General features: G+C 34.3%; 1 pseudogene; it reads left to right on the forward strand.

Annotated features, from left to right (window-relative positions):
* The first annotated feature begins 1,633 nt into the window (after positions 1 to 1,633).
* LOC125877387 (uncharacterized) lies at positions 1,634 to 19,396 on the forward strand (annotated as a pseudogene).
* The last annotated feature ends 1,470 nt before the right edge of the window (positions 19,397 to 20,866 follow it).

A 20,866-nucleotide genomic window follows, 5' to 3' on the forward strand; every position in this document is an offset into this window, starting at 1 on the left:
TAGCTAGTGGATCCACCTTAGCTAAGAGTGTGGTTCTACCTTAGGCAAGTAGGAGAACCCCTTTTCGGTGTGGGGTAGACACAGGATTACATGGTAAGCTCACATGGTCTATGTCGTTTAAGGCTTATTCCCCTTTATGATAGTATGAACAAGATTATGAATTATGAACTATAGTTACTCAAGAAGCTTTACTTAGTATGGGTGGGATTATGGGATCTTATTTATATGTTGCGCAAGTATGATTTGAGGGTATGTATGATGTGTTCCTCTTATGATACGATGATCTGTGAGTTGGTTATGCTTATGACTTATGTTTTTTCATTATCTTCAAAATGATGCTTTAACTTAGGAAATTGCATGCATTCAACTATAATGTCCTTTTTAGCATGTTTTCATGATTTTATGCATGGCTGTCATACTTAGTGCATTTTTGTACTAACACATATTTCCTACATTTTCTCCAAGTGTAGGGTCCCGTTGTCAAGGTGGTCCCCATTGTGGGTAGAGCTTGGATTTGATAATTTCTCCTTGCTTGTTGGTGAGCCCTCATTATTCGAGGACAAATATTTTCCTTTAGTAGTTTCATTCTTGTACTTGACTTTCAGATTATGTTGTATGGGCCGTGACCCTATTTTTATTCAAGTATTGTAATGGATGGCTAATGGAGACAAGTCTAGACTTCCTCTTTCCTTTATGAAAATTTTTCACTTGAAATACGTTTTTTACTCTTTATTGTTCTATGCTTATGTTATGATATGATAAGTTGCTTACATGGAGCCTTTCCAGGTTCTATGTGCCTTGTTACGTCTAGGTGGTACCCTTGGGCCGTGAAAAATGTGGTATCAGAGTACATGGTTTAGAATGATTCTAGGATAATGTCTCATAAGCCACGTCTAGTAGAGTCTTGTTCATGAGTGTGAAGCGCGCCACATTTATGAGTGAGAGGCTATAGGATGTTTAAGAAACCTCACTTCTTTCATTACTCTTGAGTCGTGCCTTAGAGTTTTACTCTTCTAATCCTTTTCTTGTGTCTTCAGGATATGAATACACGAAGGGCTAACACAAGAAGAATGGAGAGTGACAATATGAATGAAGGAGCCCCTCCTCAAGCTAATCAAGCTCCAAGTGATCCTGTGGTTGAGAATGTTACCCATGCGGAGTTTAGGTCTACTATCCAAATGTTGGCTCAAGTTGTGACGGCTCAAGCCAATAGAGAAGTTGTAGCTCCGGTGAATCCTAATGTGAATTCGACTGCTTCTAGAGTTAGGGATTTTGCTAGAATGAACCCTCTCGAATTTCATGGCTCTAAAGTGGAAGGGGATCCCAAAAGTTAATCGATGAGGTTTATAAAATTCTTGTTATTATGGGTGTGTCTTCACAAGAAAAGGCAAAGTTAGCCGCCAATAAACTAAAAGATGTTTCCAAAGTATGGTATGATCTATAGTAGAGGGGAAAACCCGTAGGAGCGGGCCTGGTTGAGTGGGAAACATTCAAATCGACATTTCTTGATAGATTCTTTCCCCGAGAGTTGAGGGAAGATAAGGTGGAAGAATTCATTAATCTTAGGCAAGGTAGCATGAGTGTCAAGGAGTATGCCTTGAAATTTACCCAATTATCCAAGTATTCTCTATCTATGGTGGCAAATTTGAGGGATGAGATGAGTAGGTTTTTGATGGGTGTGTCCGACTTGGTTGAGAAAGAATGTTTTACGGCAATGCTCCATCATGACATGGTTATCTCAAGGCTTATGGTGTACACTCAACAAATTGATGAGTCAAAACTCAAGAAAAAGAATAGGGAGGTGAAAAGAGCTAGAACCGGTGATGGGAACTTCTCCATTGCTAGGTCCGATGGACAAGGTAGACGAAGGTTCAAAGGTTCTCCAACCAAGGCTCCTTTAGTGCTTCAAGGGTTAACAAGGATAGGATTACCAACCCTAAACCTCAAGGAGGTAATAGTGGTGGTTCTTATATTGCTAGGCCTAATTGTGCAAAATGTGGTAGAAAGCATGATGGCAAGTGCCTTGTTGGTACCGATAGGTGTTTTAGTTGTAGGAAGGTTTGCCACAGGATGAGAGATTTTCCAGTGCTCAAGGTTAAGGTAAGGGAAGATAAACAAGCTCCTCCAAGTGGTTCAAACTCCAATGCCCAAAAGCAAAACCGTTTCTATGCTCTTTAATCCCGAGGTGACCAAGAGAGCTCCCCGGATGTGGTGACCGGTATGTTAAAAGTCTTTTATATTGATGTATATGTCTTGTTAGATCCCGATGCTACTTTGTCATTTGTGACACCTTTTGTGGCCATGAAGTTTGAAATACTCCTGGAAGTGTTAGTAGAACCTTTTTCGGTCTCTACCCTGGTTGATAACTCAGTGGTGGCTAAAAGAGTCAATAGAGTTTGTCCCATTTCCTTGTCCCATAGAGTTACTTTGGTGGATTCGGTAGTTAGATATGTTAGACTTTGATGTGATTTTGGGTATGGATTGGTTGCCTGCATGTTATGCCTCTATCGATTGTAGGACTCGGGTGGTTAGATTCCAATTTCCAAATGTGCCTATCTTTGAGTGGATGGGGGGGGGGGGATTCTATCCCTAAAGGTCAATTTGTCTCTTGTCTTAAAGCTAGGAAGATGATCTCCAAATGGTGTATTACCATCTTGTTAGGGTGATGGATGTTGAGTCTGAAACCCCTTCTAGAGTCGGTTCCGGTAGTGAATGAGTTTCCAAATGTTTTCCCCGATAATTTTCCTGGTATTTCTCCCAAGTGGGAAATAGATTTTGGTATTGACCTTTTATCGAATATGCAACCTATCTCCATTCTTCCTTGTAGAATGGCTCCTGTAGAGTTGAAAGAGTTACAACATCAACTAAAGGATTTGTTACACAAGTGTTTTGTCCAACCGAGTATCTCTCCATGGGGTGATCCGGTGTTGTTTGTTAGAAAGAAGGATGGGTCTCTTAGAATGTGCATTGATTTTCATCAACTGAATAAAGTGACTATCAAGAATAAGTATCATCTTCCAAGAATTGATGATTTGTTTGACCAACTTCAAGGGGCAAGCTATTTTTCGAAGATTGACCTTCATTCGGGTTATCACCAATTGAGGGTGAGAGGGGTTGATATTCCCAAGATGATCTTTAGAACCCGGTATGGTCACTATGAATTTATGGTTATGTCACTTGGATTGACAAATGCTCCAGCGACATTTATGGATTTGATGAATAGAGTGTTTAGGCAATACCTAAACATGTTTATGACTGTGTTTATCAATTATATCTTGATCTATTCAAAGAGTGAGAATGAATATGTGTACCATTTGAGAATTGTGTTGCAAGTTCTTAAGGACCAACAATTTTTTGCAAAGTTTAGCAAGTGTGAGTTTTGGTTGAGGTATGTAGCTTTCGTTGCTCATATTGTGTCAAGAAAGGTTATTTAGGTAGATCCTAAGAAGACGGATGCGGTCAAGAGTTGTCCTAGACCTCTAAATCCTCCCGACATTATAAGTTTTTTGGGTTTGGCCGATTACTATAGGAGGTTTATTGAGGGGTTTTCCTCCATTGTTTCTCCATTGACGGCTTTGACTCAAAAGAAAGCTAAGTTTGAGTTGTCGGAGGCTTGTGAGAAAAGCTTCCAAAAGTTGAAAAACAGACTTACATCCGCTCCGGTGTTAACCTTACTGGATGGTACGGATGGTTTTGTGGTATATTGTGATTCCTCTAGAGTGGGGTTGGGATGTGTCCTCATGCAAAATGGTAAAGTGATTGCATATGCTTCAAGGCAAGTTAAAGTCCATGAGAAAAAGTATCCTACCCATGATCTTGAATTAGCTGCGGTGGTATTTGCCTTGAAAATATGGAGACATTACTTGTATGGGGTCCATGCGGATGTTTTCACCGATCACAAAAGTCTTCAATATGTGTTTAGTCAAAAGGACTTGAATCTTCGTCAAAGAAGGTGGTTAGAACTTTTTAAGGATTATGATATGAGTGTCCTTTATCACCCCAAAAAATCTAATGTAGTAGCGGATGCACTTAGTAGATTTCCCATGGGTAGTGTGGCTCATGTAGAGGATGAAAAGATCGTGAGGTGCATAGATTGGCCCGACTAGGTGTCCAACTAGTGGATTCAACCAAGGATGGTGTCATGGTCCATAATGGTTCCGAATCGTCCTTTATGATGGATATGAAGTCTAAAAAAGACCTTGATCCTATATTAGTTGAGTTATAAGAGTCAGTACTCAAGAAGTCCATTAAGGCTTTCTCCTAATGGGGGAATGGGGTGCTTAGGTACCGAGGTCAGTTATCTGTTCCGAATGTTCATGGTTTGAGGGAAGGAATTTAGAAGAAGATCATAGTTCTCGGTATTCTATTCATTCGGGAGCCACCAAGATGTACCGTGATCTGCGGGAAGTCTATTGGTGGAATGGTATAAAGAGAGATATTGCGGAATTTGTAGCCAAATGTCCTAATTGTCAACAAGTTAAGGTTGAGCATCAAAGGCCGGGAGGCTTGTCCCAAAATATAAGTATTCCCACTTGGAAGTGGGAAGATGTAAATATGGACTTTATTGTGGGTTTGCCTCACACTCGAAGGCAAAATGATTCTATTTGGGTCATTATAGATAGGATGACAAAATGAACCCACTTTATTCCCGTCAAGGTTTCTCATTCAGCGGAAGTCTATGCCAAGTTGTATATAAGAGAGATAGTGAAGTTTAATGGGGTCCCTTTATCTATTATTTTGGATCGGGGTACTCAATTTACTTCACACTTTTGGAAGTCATTCCAAAAAGGACTTAGTACTAAGGTTAAGCTTAGCACTACTTTTCATCCCCAAATCGATGGGCAAGTGGAGCATACCATCCAAACATTAGAAGATATGTTAAGGGCATGTGTTATAGATTTCAAGGGTAATTGGGATGACCACTTTCCATTAATAGAGTTTTCCTACAATAATAGTTATCACTCAAGTATCGGTATGGCTCCATTTGAAGCCTTGTATGGTAAGAGATGTAGGTCTCCAGTTGGTTGGTTTGAGGTAGGTGAAATTGCTCTTATTGGTACCAAATTGGTTTATGAAGCTATTGAGAAAGTTCGGCTCATTAGAGAGAGGTTGAGAACGAATCAAAGTAGGCAAAAGTCTTATGACGATGTGAGAAGAAGGGATTTAGAATTTGAAGTTAATGATTGAGTCTATTTGAAAATCTCACCCATGAAGGGTGTGATGAGATTTGGCAAGAAAGGGAAACTTAGTCCCCAGTATGTAGGCCCATATCAAATTTTGAAACGTATTGGGAAAGTTGCCTATGAGTTGGATTTGCCAAATGAGTTGGCTCCAGTTCATCCAATATTTCATGTTTCTATGCTTAATAAGTGTATTGGAGATCCGACATCCATTAGTCCCTTATAAGGGTTGGGAGGTGACAAATGCCTTTCATATGAAGAGGTTCCAATAGAGATCCTAGACCGGCAAGTCAAAAGATTGAGAAACAAGGAAATAGCTTCCGTGAAGGTTTTATGGAGAAATTATTTAGTTGAGGGTGCTACTTGGGAGGCCGAGGCCGGTATGAAGTCCTGATATCCTCATATTTTTCCTTCTACTCCTATTCAAGCTTGAGGTAATTAGTGTCTCTTGAGTTTTAGTGTTTTGGGATTCATGTGTGTATATGTGTTTTTCCATGATTTCCTTATGTTATGCACGTTCTTGATGAAATTCATGTTTAGTAAGAAAATGAGTTTTCATGATTTATGTTCCTCATGTTGTTGTGCATTTAGTATGAGTTTCTTACTTGACTTCATAAGATGAGTTGATGAAGATGCTTTAGTATGTTTTTGAGAGTAACTGCATATTGGCTCCATGTTATTGTGTTGAGCATGCTTTTAGTTGGAGAAGGTAGTTCCTCCTATGAATATGAGAAATATTGAGTTTTCATGCATAATAGGTTGTTAGATGTCATTCCTACTTCCTTGTGTTGCATTGATTATGTTTTAGATGGAGTTGAATTTTCCTCCTTTGAATTGTGCATTATTTTGATGTTTAATGCATGATGGGCTTCTAGTTTTGAGTCTTTAATTTTGTAAGGTGTCTAGATTGTCATTCGAGGATGAATGTTCCCATGGGGGAGATATCGTAACACTCCAAAAACTAATAGAATAAACTAGATCTTTATGTTAGGGTTAGAGCCTTAAATGTACCTCCTCATACCTTAAAATAAATGTTTACGTGTTACAACGTCAAGGTTCGAACCCCAAGGACCAATCATGGGTCCTTGAGGAGGACCTAAGGAGGTTGCCTGGGCATGACCCATGAGGGCAACTCACGCCCTATAGGTCCTCCAGCGCCTCGTGGGTTAGGGGCCGTAGGTCAAGGCCCCAGGAACCAAGTCTAAGAACCTTGACCCGCGGTTCACCAGCACGCCACGTGGGTCCATCCACGGACCGTGGTCGTGTGGTCGTGGGTGAGGCCTAAAACTGCCATTTCACAATTACACTTCAGGGCATTATGGGGTTTTCTGGTTTTTATTAATATTAAGTAACGCCATTTTGTATTAATTTAGACTAACTATATTTTGATTTAAGACCCCTAAATTTAGTCATTTTCCTCATAATTCCAAAATCCCAAATCAAACCAACTTTTCCCCAAAACTCTCTCTCTAGAACTCCAAGGAAGAAGAAGAAGAAAGTTGAAGCTAAGGTTTGAAGGAGAAAGCTTTTCTACTCAGTTTCTTTGGAGATTCATAGCTAAGGTATGGTATTCCTTATGGATAGTCTTCATCCATGGAGTCGCTCAAAACTCAATTTTAAAGATAATAATTCTCCCAAAAGCTAGGGTTTTACTCCAAGTCATGGATTCCTTTCAAAAACATTTCTATTGATTTAATTACCTTATATTATGATTGAATTGATGATTTATTATGGTTTTATGATGAAATCTCCCAAGAATCCATGAAATCCCCATATTCCCAATTTATGAACTTGTGATGTGGGTGAATTGTAGAAAGAAGAGTATTATGAGATTATGCTTATAGTAATTGAACTAATTGAATTATGTTATTATCCATGTCTATTGTAGTAATTCTAGATGTGTTGATTGAATATGATTTATGGTCCTTGAAGGGCAAAGTATGAGATTATGCATGATTATGAGGGTTATGTATATGCTTTAAGAAATCTTTGAGATTAAAGTGAATATGATTATGATCTAGTTGTGGTGTTGTTGGAGGTTATCCTCATGTACACACTTATTTATAAATATGATATGATGTGAAATGTGTTCTCACAATATGATGATTCTAAGGTTGTAAGGCTATTCTCCCCTATTGAATCTATGAGTTATAGTATGAACTATGTTGGATTGAGTGTCAAGACATTCTTCCAGGTGTATGAACTTAAGTCAAGACTTAATATGTAATCTATGAGAATTAATGCTTAGCACCGAGTGGATATGAATATGATATGGAAGCTTATATGATAATTGAGTCCGGCTTCCCAATGGAAGTTTTTACACTAGTTGAATCTGGTTTTCCAAATGGATTCCTTGTACCTTAGTTGAGTCCGGGTTCCCGAAGTATGTATCTCATGAGATGGAAACCTTATAACTTAGTTGAGTTCGGGTTTCTAGAAGCAATCTCCTTATCCCATAAACTATATGCCCACATAGGTAGTTGGCTAGTGTATCCACCTAAGCTAAGAGTATGGTTCTACCTTAGGGAAGTAAGACAACCCCTTTTCGGTGTGGGGTAGACACTAGATTTCATGATAAGCTCACATGGTCTATGTCGGTTAAGGCTTATTCCCCTTTATGATAGTATGAACAAGAATATGAATTATGAACTATAGTTACTCAAGACGCTTTACTTAGTATGGGTGGGATTATGGGATCTTATTCATGCATTGCACAAGTATGCTTTGAGGGTATGTATGATGTTTTCCTCTTATGATATGATGATCTATGAGTTGGTTATGCTTATGACTTATGCTTTTCCATTACCTTCAAAATGATGCTTTAACTTAGTAAATTGCATGTGTTCAACTAAAATGTCCCTTTTAGCATGTTTTTCATGATTTTATGCATGACTATCATACTTAGTACATTTTTGTACTAACCCATATTTTCCCCAAGTGTAGGGTCCGATTCTCAAGGTGGTCCCCATTGTGGCTAGAGCTTGGATTTGATAATTTCTCCTTGCTTGTTGGTGAGTCATCATTATTCGAGGACATATATTTTCCTTTAGTAGTTTCATTCTTGTATTTGACTTTCGGATTATGTTGTATGGGTTGTGACCCTATTTTTATTCAAGTATTGTAATAGATAGCTAATTGAGACAAATCTAGGCTTCCGCTTTCCTTTATGAAAATTTTGGACTTGAAATGCATTTTTACTCTTTATTGTTCTATGTTTATGCTATGATATGCTAAGTGGCTTACATGGAGCCTTTTAGGGTTCTATGTGCCTTGTTACGTCTAGGGGGTACCCTTGGGTTGTGACATCTTGATTGTGTTTTTTTACGGTGGCATTGAGGTAACCTGTCTTGGGTCTTGTTTCTTTCTTCCTTTTGGTTCACACCCTTTTCAAAAGATTCAATTTTTCAATGGTGGAGTTGCACTAAAAAAAAGTCGTTCTTTATTGTGTTTTCATGGTGGCATTGAGGTAACCTGAATTGGGTCTTCTCATTTCTTCCTTTTGGTTCACACCATTCATAAAAAAAAATCAATTTTTCATAGTGGGGTTACACTAAAAAGATTTATTAGACTTTATTTTAATGGTGGCATTGACCAAATTTAAACACAATCAATAAGAGCTTTTTAGTTCTAATTGGTATTAAATTCGCTAGTTCTTGGTTGACCAATGATATGAACATATGCATTATTTTAATTACCATTGATTGAGGTTGTATATGGTGATGAGAAAAAAAATAAGTTATTACGTTTGAAGGGGAGAGAAGAGATGATCAAATTTTTTAATTTTGATGAATCTTTTAGTTGGGTTTGGATAAAAAAATATGGATATGGGTCAGATGGGTAGAAAAAAAATTTGTAGGTTGGAATTTAAATTTATCCAATAGAATGATGCCATGTAATAATTAATAATAATAAAAATTAAAAAAATAAAAGGTTGTTAGTTTTAAGGGGGGTAAAACTTACCCCCACCGAGTATATACACCAAACCAATACATGCATGCCATGTGTTTAAATTTATAGTTCATTTTACTTAACCATAATTAATTAACACGTGTTTTACTTCATTAAATTACATAATAATGGAAATTGCATTAGTTTGGTGTATACACCTGGTGCAGGTAAGTTTTTTCCTTTTAAGGGTAATATTTGACCAAAAAAGTGGACTGAAGGGTATTTTTAACCCAATAGGTGAATGAAAGGTATTTTTAAACCTTTTTGAATAGTTTAGGGGTATTTTTGGCCCTTTTTCGTGAAAGAAAAGAGAAAAAGAACTGAAAGATACTAAATATTAAATTTTTACTATTACATTAGTTTTTTTTTTACAGTTTTTTAAGATTCAAATTTAGTACTTAGTTAACTATGTGTGTTTCCTTTTTTCTGTAGGAAGTTATCATAATTTTAATCTGAATTATTTTTAATTATCTCTCCACAACTCCTCCTTATTTATAGAAAAATCAAATGCAGATAATAGTCATCTATTTATATATAACAGAAAAGTAAATAGTGTCAACTGTCACATGTTAACACCATAATTTTTTTATATAAATTATAAAATTAATTTAAAATTTTAAAATAAAAATAAAGATTGGAAACACTAAAAAGAACTGAAAGATACTAAATATCAATTTTTTACTATTACTTTAACGTTTTACAGTTTTTTTAAAAAAATTCAAATTTTAGTACGTATTCAACTACGTGTGTAATTCCTTTTGTGGGAGTTATGATATTTTTTAATTATTTTCTATATATATACAAATTACTAAAAAAATTCGAACACTTTAAACTGTTTATTAACAGTTTATATTTATAGTTTGCTTTTGACAAGTTAAATTAATATTGTTTTATGCTTATTTGTTATAAAGTCTTTTTATTAGTTTATATAAATGAATATTAACGAAAAAAAACAGTTTCATAACTCTTATTCACTATTTATACTGTTCTACAATCAATGAAAAGTTGTGTTGATAACCTTTTATTTTATTAGTAATTATATTAAATTAAATTTAAAAAATCATGAAATATATAATTATGGTTGTTTTAAATAACTAAGTAAAGATCTCTAAAAAAATAAATATAAAGTGTAGTAGTCATGTACCCATATGCCCTGTTTCTTAATTTTTTTAATCTGAAATTATTTTTTATAATTTGAGTGATAGAACTGCTTTCATGTGAATTGATTCTTCATTCATTTTGTTTTTTGATTAAAGTACGAAGAAATAAGTTTGATATGTTATTTACTTTTATCTCAAAGACTTTGTGGTGTAAAAAAAATAAAATACCGAGTAACATTATTTTGATGGGACCCACTAATTTTTAGAAGTGGGTTTACAGTTGAAAATATCATTCAACGTAAGAATTATATTGTACTAAAATATTACATATAATTATATAAAATTTTAAAATATTATATACTTGATATATGACTTTTAGAGAAATTGAAAGACATAATTTAAAAATTTGAATAACATGCCTATAATTTGATATTCAAGTGATTAAAACTTCTTAGTTTTATGTAAGCGTTATCATAATCATATGATTTTTCTTAGTCATATAGTATCTTAATTTGAGGATTAGATTTTATTATATCTTTATTATTCTGACGAGAGGATAATATGAATAGGGTGAAAGTATTTATAATTTTGAATAATGTTATAAATAAATAAATTAAATAATGTTAAAAAAAAGTATATTGTCAAATTTAGAGGATAAACTAAGCTTATATTGATTTATTCACATAAATATTGTATTATAACATATCAATGTGCTAAATGTTAGGCATTCTTTCAAATAAACTTTATAATATTATCTTATAATAAGTAAAATTTGAAAATTTGAAAATAAATCAAGATTTATGGTTACATTTATCATCTAATCGCGCAACGCGCGGGTACATATACTGGTAAAGGATAAATGCGAAAGTAAACAAAATGAAATATTATCATAACCTCAATAATACAAATAATATAACATAACTCAATTATAACCCCCAAAATTTGGTTGTCATTTTACAAGCCTCTAAGTATTACATTATATTCAAGAAGTACACATTTGAATGTCTTTGTTTCTAGAATAGAACAAGAACATAATAAAAGAGCAAGATCTGTCCACTGAGATAACTAGCAGCTACCTCACAAACTCTCCATAATAATCCTCGGATGAAGAAGAGGAGTAATCACAATGATCTTAGCTCATAACCTACACAAGTGTAGAAGCAAGGACAATCCATTGCAGATGCAATATCTATCATTAGATCTAATATCTGCAATATATTCAAGAAATTATTTTAAGGGTATAATCATTTATCAAGCGTCTGATTGGGTATGTATTCCAACACTAGGGCCTTGAAGCCAAGGTTGGAGTAGCTAGTAATGACTTTGGTCAGATTTTTATGGTGGAGGTTGTGGAGTATTTCACATTTCGTGTCAAGCCTTTTGAATTCTCCCTCCAATTGCACATTGAAAAACTTTGGTGCGAATAGGATACCATCCTTAAGTGTCCCTTTGTAGACCATGTTGAAACTCCCATTACCAAGCAAGTTGCTTTAACTCAATCCTTCTTTTTCCCTATTCAAGTTCATAATAGGAAATTCTTTTCTGCCTTTTACCAAGAGACACATCTTCTTGATTTGTATTATTCTTTATGTTTCTCAATTTTAACACCACATATCCAACAACGTGAGGAGTGATCCATTCCCTACAAAATATATAACCCTATAAGAACTCTTGTTCTTCTTGAGTTGTTTGTTGATTTGGTTAGTGTTGTTTTATGTTAAACGGGAAGTCACTATAGAGTGCATCATCTGACACAAAAGATTGACTTGTTACATTTGTGAAAGGGCCACCAGTGGGAATTCCTCCACTAAGTTTATTGAATGAGAAGTTAAGGTATTTGAGATACACAAGAACTTCTAATGACTTTGCAATTTTATCACTAAGATTGTTATAGCACAAATCTAAGAATTTTAGTGCAAACATTTTGCGAATCTAATTTATTATGTTCTAGAGAAAGATTAATCAATATTACTCGATACATGAGTTCTATGAGATATTGAAGGCTTCCCAAGCTTTCCGGTAATCTTGAATTCGTCCTGTTGTAAGCTAGATTAAAATACCTTAAAACTCACGGTGGCACGGAACCAAAAAATTGATTTCCTTACAAGTCTAATAATGCATCTACATTCTTTAAATTAAGATAACATCATGTATGATTAGGTAATGTTCTTGAAGGTTCAACATGCCTAGCCACTCCTAAAAAATCACTGGTATATCGGACTTGTATGATTCCTCAAATTAGACAACCATAATCTAGAAGGTCCGATTCCTACATGAAAGTGGCCCCTTACTTCGGCTCAGTACATTTTGTGTAGCCAACAACATATTGAATGGCCAGTGTCATGTTTTTTCAACTGGGAATTTGTGTAAATAATCTAGGACTTTGTGATACATATGTTTTAGAATACGTATGGAACCTTCTTGTTCTGTTTGTTTATGGTTTTGTGACAGTTGGTCACTTTTCATTTTACTCGGTAATCATCTTTTTTGTCAATTAAGAAGACGCTTCATTGATAATCCAAAGGAGAACAAAGGCAATGGTGATCGAGAGGCAGACAAAATGTAACAAATATATCGGACTATTTCTGTGATTGCTCAATTCTATGACCAAACAGGGGACCCTGAAATACAATTGCATGTGGTCTAGAAGCTGGGGTACGAGTTCAACATAAGCTTGACTAAGAACACGTCATTCTTTCTAGTGTCCTTTTGCAATCGTCTTTTGTAGGGTCTTCCATATTTGAATAATAACAACTTTGGTGTCTTGTGCATTTGTGCTCGATTACAGATGAGCCAAATTCAGATGGGTTTCCCCATTTTTAGTTGTGTGAATCAACAATACTATTCATCGAGTATAGTCATTTTGCATATATAGTTTGTGTGTGGGGGGTTCCAAACAAATCCCAAGGGTCCTTTCGATGATTTTTTTGTTGGCAGTGTTTTCTTGTGTCTGTAGACCCCACATTTGCGACAGGGTCTTCACGATCGTGATGGTTGCATTAGCGAGGACCTTCTTGCAATCGCCATGGGTCCCCCTGGTCAGTCCCTCGTTTTTGCGAAGGGCTATTCACTTTTGCTCGCGATGGTCCCAATTTTTGAGGGGTTCACTTTAGCGAATCCTAAGTCGCTTTTGTGACATCATAGACCCTTTTTTCTTGACATTTTTAGGATCTTACCAATTTTTCCGCATTTTGAGCTTTGTAAAACTCTTGGAGGTGATTTTTAAGAGATTTTTTGTGCTAAATAATTTGGGTAAGCCTATGTGATCCTAAAACTTCATTTCCCTTTTATTATTTATGAATTTTAACATCAAAACTTGAGATTATTATTGACATATGGCAAGGTGTTTCAAGAACTTGACTTCTTTAGTAAAATAGAGATTGTTAACTGAATTTTGAATCCTTTTTCAAAATAGTTTTCGCCAATGAGTTCCAAATGCTTTGGGTAACATTTTCAAGTAAAGATTGTTTGATTCAAACCTCAATTTTGGAATTGAGTTTTTTCAGTTTATTTTACCAATTTTTTAAAATGTATAAATTGGGAGTTGTTATTTCCGAAATATTATTGTAATTACTTGATTGAATTAGATTGTGAGGCTTGAGAAATTATTTTTCTATCGTCTTTATCGATGAAAGTGTATCAAATAAAAAATAAAAGTGTTAAACCAATAAATATTAGCAATCTAGTGGTAGAACCGTACCCCACTCATGGTACTGATAACCCAGATTGTATTTTTCAAATGATGCATTTTATAATTGCGTAATTTAAGAAAATTGATGAATTGAACTTCCTAATTTTTACAAAATCGATCGAATTTGTTGGTTTTAATATTTTTTCCCTTGTCAATTAACGAATGGACTCTGTCTATTTCTTATGAAGCACTTGTATTATTCTTTTTGTAAGTTGTCACTCGTAATTATGAATGATTGTAGCAAAAAAAAAATTGTATTTAGCTAGAAATTTTTTTCGTAGCAAATAGTTGAATTGTTCCCTACAAATTTTAAGTCGTCGCTATTTAACACCTTACATATTTTGTGACAATTTTTTTGTTGTCACTAAATCACAGATTGATTAGAGACAATAAAATCTTTGTCATCAATTATTTATATTATTAGTGACGAAAATAAATGTAATAATTAAATCTAATTTTGTTTAGCTAACTTATAATATTTAACTACGAACTCTAATTTGTTGATATTGTAACAACATATTTTTTTGGATGAAAGTTTTTTGTCTCCAAAAGTTAATAAATTTTAAGACAAAAAGAATTGTCATGAATTAGATACATTATTAGTGACGAAATAATGTGTCACTGATAACTTTAAATTCGTGACTAGCACTACTTAACAAATGATGCCAATTAATTTTTTGGTGGAAAACTTTAGTGGACAAAATTTTGCTATGGATTTTTATGTTTCGTCACTAAGAATATGTGTCTCATATATTTAGGCACGAAAAGTAAATTGTGTCACTAAAAGTGAACAATTAGTGACAAATTTGATGCAGCTAATAATTTCGTAGTTATATATCATATTTGTTATAGTGATTGTAGAACTACTAGGTTGGACTGATTTCTATGCAGGTTAAAGTATGAGGAGGTTCAGTTGGGATTAAAGGGGTACTTGATTTCTATCTACTTTTGCTTTGATTCGTGGGTTGTGTTTTTTGGTACTCACTCCTTGCTTCCACACTTGTGTAGGTTCCAAGCACGGATCCGCGTGATTTTCTACTTCTCCTATTTTTGAGCCTTGTCAAAGGACTTTAAGAGGTAGCTGCTTGTCATCCCAACGGGCCCTCTTGTTGCTTTTACTTTATGTTTTGTTCTATTAAAGAAATAAAGACTTTGAGACTTATATTATCTTTCAATTCTTTATTTAATACATTAGTGGCTTGTACACATGATAAACAAATTTTGGGGTTATATTAGAATGAATAAATTTGTTGCTCTTATGTTAATCATTCTTTAGTTTCCTTAGTTCTTTCGTTTTGTTAGGTCGAGGCGGGCTTGTCTTTGTGAGAATACACAAGTGACATCACATCCATTTTTGGATCGTGAAAGCTACTCTAAAGTTTCCGAAGTAATAAACGCTCAGCTATGTCTCATATTTCTGACAATAAGCAGTCATATGCAAAATAATTACCCAACTTAGGAGGTCGGGGTCAAACCACAAGGATTGGTATATGGTACTTTCTTCTGTTGATTTCACCACTCAAACGTGATATCAAATTGATTTTTCAACAAATATGTATATATGAAAAATGAGGGGTTTTATCTAACAGTTGAAATTTCATCAAGATTAAACAAATAAATAGGGAATAAACACAAATAAGATCTAAACAATTTGGAAAAGACTAGGGGTTTGTATATTGTGATTGGGGTTTCAACCTGAATAGGAAATTATAAATTGAACAACATTGATTGATACATGGATAGAGTTTGGTCTAGGCTACATTCGATATTCTTCTAAACTATGAAGAGTATGTCCCTTAGATTCTTCCAAACTTCAAGACCCTTCCAAGCAAAACATCAACCATTGCGTGAGTAGATAGCCTAGTCCTAGCTCATATTATTAAATGTGAAACCACTAGGATTATACACCCCTTCATGTTTTGATTGTTTGTTTGGGACTATCTGAATCCTCTGTATATATTTACTCTATTTATACCTTCATTTTATTTCTTCAAGGTTTAGTATGTTTAGTTTATTACATCTGTGGATTTTCGTGCTTCTGAATGTGGGCATGTTTCTAGTGTTCATCCAATAACAGCTGCCAAAGTGCCCTTTCTGAAAGTTGTTGATTATGGTACGAGAATCGAGTGCGATATATCAGTAGAAACAGGGACGGAGTTTCAAAGTCGAAGTTAATACACATGATTTGTTCACTCGATGAAAAGTTTTAGAAGCTGAGTCTTTTGGTAAAATTCTGCAATCTCTTGTATGTTTGGAATATGTAGAGTTGTTTAATAGTTTGGAAGTCTTCTTATTTGATTCTTGGTAGCATTGTAGCAGTGCAAGAGGGCTTTATATCTTAACACAATTACCTGTGTTCCAAGGATAACCATTATATCACTTCCTGTAGCTGCACTTGAAGTACATTATCAAATAGAAAATTTCCATCATATGCCCCATGAGATAAAAAATACAACGGTAGTAAAAGAAATTTCACAAGTTAAGACTATGCCTTGTATTTTTGGAAGTCAAAAAGACGAATGGGAGTGGAAAATTAGAGAGAAGCAAAAAAAAAAAAAGAAACAAAAGGAACCAATGGGCTTTGTTGGTAGCATAAAACAAAATTTCACTTTTTTTCTTGAAGGGGAATTTGTAGATATTTGCTTTTAGTTACTGCAGTAGTTTTTAGCATAATAAATTGTCTAGTTTAAGATAAATTTGAAATTTGAATTTTAGTTGGGTTGTTTTAGTTGTGAAGTTGTTTTAGGATTTTTAAATTTTAAATTAGGTAGATTATGTATTTTATGTTGGCTTTTTAAATCCCCCAATGCTTAATAAAATCAGTGAAATATACTCAAAGTCATTCAATCCATTGAGAGACATTTCAATCCATTCTTTTTTATGCCCCGTTTTTAAAAAAAAACACCAACAATGGTATCAAGAGCTTCATCTATCTTACAGTATCTGTAAATTCTTCCAAAGAACAACCATTGAGTTTTTAACCTCTAAGGGCTACCTTCTTAACCCAAAAGGGCTATCTTTTTAACCCTCCAATGCTATCCATTTTAACCCATCAAGGCTACAAATTTCAATCCGTACTTTTTTCAACGCACATGCATTTCTAAATCAATTTTTAACCAAAAAAAATGGCAAGCAAAAATCTCTCTTAGAATGCCCAAAAAATTTTCATAGATGAAAACTATCAAATTTTGTCTGTGAGAATAAAATCATATTTTGTAATCGATGTGATATATGATATTGTGATGGAAGAAAAACCCAAACAACCTCTCCCTGCAAATCCTACAAAAGTTCAGATTAAAGAACTTTCAAATAAAGTAGTACACAAGACAATGTCATGGAAAAGTATTTTGAAGCACCAAATCAAAAGAAGAAGTTTGGCGAGTTCAAAAACAATGAAAAGAATCCAACATCAACTACTAAAGTAGAAATTCAAGAGGTACATTTTTTGAATTGCAGTAACTAAACCAAAGAATAAGTGTTGAAGTTTTCTTTTAGTTATTATAGTAGTTCTTAGCAAAATATATTGTCTAGTTTAGATAAATTAAAATTTTGAATGTTAGTTGGGTTTATTTAGTTGTTAAGATATTTTAGGATTTGTAAATTTTTTAATAATTGAGATTATGTATTTTATATTAGCTGTTTAATGCCCCTAATGCTTAATAAAAATATTGAAAGCTACTGAAAGTCATTTCAATCCATTCTTTTTGTTGCTCCATTCTTTTAAGAAATACCAACAAAATTTCAAATTGAACTCGGAAGGTGCATCAATTAGAACATAGATTGAAAAACAAAACAAGATAAGAGATATACAATTTATTTTAATTATTTTTAAAAGTAATTTTGAAATTCATCTTAACTTGTAAAACATGTAAACATCACTGAATCCTAGTTATTCCAAAAATTAGGGAAGTATAAAGTTTTAATGTTCATAAGTTGTTTTTAGAGAAGAAGATACATGGTAAATTTATGTATGTGCTGATAGATATCAACTGTTTATGTTGATGAAAGCACATAATATTAATTAATAGTTCAAGAGACAAAATCATTATTCGTAATATTTTTTTTTGCTTTTCATTTGCAGGTATGAACCAAGTACATACAAGTTATTTCTCTATTTCCATCTTACTCTTTGTTTCTTGATTACATATTATGGAACTTGAATGTACAAGAGGGTGCTTTACAAACATTACTATTGCTCTTGATGACTTTTTATTGAATTTAACCCTTTTTGTCAATAAAAACATTATTGATTGCTGAAAAAATTAAACAAATCTATATTTTCTTAGGAAGGCCATAGCTTATTAACTTCTTCTGAATGCTTTTTTGCTTATTTTGGTTTTAGTTTTATTTGAGCCCTTTCTAGAGTGCTATAAATGCAGTTGCTTGGTTAATAATTTGTTTTTGTATTTCATTTTAGGTCATGTGAACTTCACAGACATGAAATCCTCCAATACTGCCGCTGTTTTCTGCCATATTGGAAGGGATGTACTAATTTTAGTACCAGTAAAGAGTGTTGTGAAGTACTGTAGTAGGAAATAAAAATTCCCAGGAATTAGATAGCTCTGATCCAGATGCGGTGGCAAAGTCATTGTATACGTTTGTGAACTATGGCAAGAGAAACAAAAAGAGTCGATGGCTGAGTTTCTAGTTACACTATTAGTCAAGGTACTATGAATTTAGTAAATTGATATCATCTTAAAGAGACACCGAGTTCCTAACAAACATCCAGTTTTCTGGCTTATCGTAGTATCAATTCGTTGCAGTTATTGTTGATTGAGAAGTTATGGGCCAAAGGACTATGTGCAAGTACCTAAGAAAGTATCGTGGATATTTAAAACATGGTACTCCTAAGTTTGCTCCATCAGTGTAGTTATCTTCCATTTACTAATTTCCTTTAGGCTAAGGAATCTTTGAAGTATTGTATTAACGACTTATCCGTGATCTTTATAGGTTGAGGATTTCAGCGATCTGTCTCAAAATGTGGCACATGGGCTGTTGGGAAAGGAGAAGTGAAACACATATACAACTGTATCCAGCGTACTAGCGAATACATTTCTGCTTTTATGGATGTCTATGTCGAAATACCCACATTAAAATATTAGCTGTTTTGCCATGCTACTCCCTTTAAAAAGGGTTCTAAGACAAGGAACATTATAGAAAATGGAAATACAACCACTCTTCCTTGTAGATATATCAAAAAGGAGGATCAAAGTAAAGAAGGGCAAAAAGGAAGTCAGTCAACTATACATTTTGAGCCTATCACGACAAAAAGAAAATGATCTACCGAAGGTTGGGAAGTATTGAAATTAGTGAGCTGTAGACAGTCAAAAGGAAAATGGTCTACTGATGGTTGGGAAAGAGTACGTTTAGCGAGTTGGGGACAGCCCAAGGAGGATGGTGGACCACCTAACAATCCCTAGTCAGTAGGAAAATGGTGTACCAAAGGTTGGGGAAAAACATCTTCAGCGAATTGGTAATAGTCAACGAGGACAGTGCACCACCAGACTCTAACTTGATAAAAAGGAAATGATCAGAAGAAACACCAGGTGGAACTTCTTCTTTTGCTTAATGGTTGGGAAAATCAGACACAAGAAGTTAATCCAAAAGAAAGCATAACAATAAATATGCACCTAAGGCTAAGTGGTAAAAAAATGTAGACACGAGGTTGGGGAGGAAGCTAAATGAACTATATTCTTTTGAATGAAGTAGGTTGCGCGTAATTAGTTGAATAATTTGCAAAAACTTTTACAGTTTTGCTAGAACATACAAAGTATGTCATATGAGCAAGACAACGCACCCCTCGCCGTCCTCTAGTTTTTGTACTGGTTTGTTAGGACATTTTGTACAAATCAACTTAGCAATGAACTAAAAAGATGGAATATTCACTACTCAATGTATATTTGATTCTATATACCATATGAATATGAAGGAATTGAGTGAAAACTGGATTCTCAAGAAGTGTAATGATCGGGTTGGTCATTTTTGGAAAGTTTTCGTAAATTCACAATTTTTCCCTTCCCAAATTTTGACCCAAAGTTATTATTGATTTTGTTTTGAAAGTTGGTTTCAAACTTTGAGTAAAAAGTTGAGAATTTTGTAAGTTATATTTTTGGATGGCTAAGTTGCTTATAAGTTGATTTCAGTGTTTTTTTTAGAGTTTCGACTGTCGAAATGGAATTCTATTGATTCCATCTGTCCCAGAATGTGGAATATGGTCTACAAGAGTTGTTGGTTTTAGATTCAGAGTCATTTTAGGGATTTGAGGTCCTAAATTGGAAATTGTTGATATTTTACTCTTTGCGTAGATGTTGGCCAATATTTGGGGTTCAGATGCTCGGATATGAACTTTGAGAGTTCTGTTGGATTTGGGGGATGAATTTAGGCCTATGTGAGGTCTTGGTTTATGGTTTGTAGATTCCGAATTTATTTTGGTATTTTTAGTGTTATGTTCATTCCTTGTGACTTTCACGGATGTCGAGCCAAGAAGACGTAAGATTTGTGTTTCGACGGGTCCATTGAGTGTGGAACATCGAGTATAGTTGATTTTTATATTTGGTTTGTGTGTATGAGGTTTCGAACGAATCCCGAGTGTACTTTTGATGTTCTAAGGGTGTGTTTGGTATGAAGGAAAATATTTTCCAATTTTCTCATGTTTGGTTGGGTTAAATGTTTTGGAAAATGTTTTCCAAATCAACTCATTTTCCTCAAATTTAAGGAAAATGACTTCCCTTCAAAACTTAAGGAAAACATTTTCCAAAACTATCTTTCAATTTCAAATTACAATTATTTTTTTGTTGAAAAATTCAATTTATTTTGTCCCTACCCTCAAATTAGCCCCCCAACCAAACCCCCCCTCCCCAAAAATAATAATTTTAAAGCTTGTTTTTAAATTCAATTTTTTTACCCCACCCTCACCCCTACCCCCACCCCCTACCACCACCCCCTCC

Source organism: Solanum stenotomum, chromosome 9, assembly GCF_019186545.1.
Source record: "Solanum stenotomum isolate F172 chromosome 9, ASM1918654v1, whole genome shotgun sequence".
NCBI classification, from domain to species: domain Eukaryota; kingdom Viridiplantae; phylum Streptophyta; class Magnoliopsida; order Solanales; family Solanaceae; genus Solanum; species Solanum stenotomum.